The following is a 1,657-nucleotide window of genomic DNA, read 5'->3' as shown; positions in this document are numbered from 1 at the left end:
TAGGACCTTCTACCAACAGCAACCTAAACCTGAGCCAATGGACATAGATAAATCAAAATCTCTCCCCTTCCGTACATCAAAGTCCCTACGACAAAGGGTGAAATGAAACTGCTTATCGACTGTGGCGCAAATGTAAATTTAATTTCTAAACACTGGGCGTACCACTCTGGTAAACCTATTTTAAAAATACCAGATGAACCTGTGAAAGGAGTAACTGGGAAAAGCGTTATCTCGGAAATGGTACATCTTTCGTTATTTGAACCCGTAAGATGTGAACCATCAGAATTTTTGGTTTTTGACTTTCATACCTTTTTCGATGGTTTGATCGGAACCGAATTAATTTTCGGAAAATGTTTTAATCTCATTTCTGGTTCATCGATCCTACAAGTGTTTGGCAATGACACAACTCTCAACATTCCCTTACATTTTTTATTTTCCCTCCCCTAATCCACGTAAAATAAACCAAGTGAATCTAACTTCAAATATTAGATCCTCACACCTCTCCGAAGAAGAACAAAGTGCGTTACTCCCAGTTTTAAATTCAATAAAACAAGTCTTTCACAACCCTGATAATCGATTATCATGTACTACAAATGTGGAATGTCATATACGTACAGAAGATGATATTCCTATTTACCAAAAATCCTATCCTTATCCTGTCGCATATAAGGAAGAAGTTAATGCACAAATTTCAAAATTATTAGATGACGGAATCATTCGACCATCTAGATCTCCTTGGAACTCACCAGTTTGGATTGTTCCAAAGAAGATGGATACGTCAGGTAAGAAGAAATTTCGGCTCGTCATAGATTATCGGAAATTAAACCAAAAAACAATTTCAGACAAGTATCCGATGCCTGAAATCTCGAACATACTTGATCAACTCGGTGGAAACCATTATTTTACTACCTTGCATCAAGCCTCTGGGTTCCATCAAATAAAGATGAATCCCAGAGACATCGAAAAAACAGCATTTTCGGTAAACCATGGCAAATACGAGTTTGTTCGTATGCCATTTGGTTTAAAAAACGCTCCAGCAATTTTCCAAAGGGCAATGGACGACGTATTACGTGAACACATAGGCAAAATCTGTTATGTGTACATGGACGATGTCGTTGTTTTCGAAAAATCATTGGAAGCGGCTATGCAAAATTTAGAAACCATTTTAAAAATACTACAGGAAGCGAATCTGAAAGTCCAACCCGATAAGTCAGAATTTTTGAAAAAAAATCGGTAGAATTTCTAGGATGCGTAATTACTGAAAATGGAATTAAACCAAACATAAATAAAATCGAAACAATAGAGAAATGGCCTGAACCGAAATCGATCAAGGAATTAAGAGGATTTTTGGGTCTAATTGGATATTACCGAAGATTTGTGAAAGATTTTGCTAGAATAGCAAAACCTCTTACAAATCTGTTCAGAGGGGAGAGCTTTGAAGATACAGAGAAAGAAGCTTTCGATAAACTCAAAACTATACTCACCTCTAGTGATATTTTAACACATCCAAATTTCAACAAACCATTTTTTATAACCACAGACGCTTCTAATTATGCCATAGGAGCAGTTCTTAGTCAAGGCGAAATGGGAAAAGATAAACCCATTCACTTTGCCTCTCGGACATTAAACAAGTCCGAGGAAAACTTCTCAGCCACAG

The sequence above is a fragment of the Ochlerotatus camptorhynchus genome, unplaced genomic scaffold (assembly GCF_037179485.1).
Source record: "Ochlerotatus camptorhynchus isolate MF236.1 unplaced genomic scaffold, CSIRO-AGI_Acam_v1.1 ptg000372l, whole genome shotgun sequence".
Classification (NCBI taxonomy): domain Eukaryota; kingdom Metazoa; phylum Arthropoda; class Insecta; order Diptera; family Culicidae; genus Ochlerotatus; species Ochlerotatus camptorhynchus.
The sequence above is the reverse complement of the archived record's forward strand: the minus strand, read 5'-3'. Positions refer to the sequence as shown.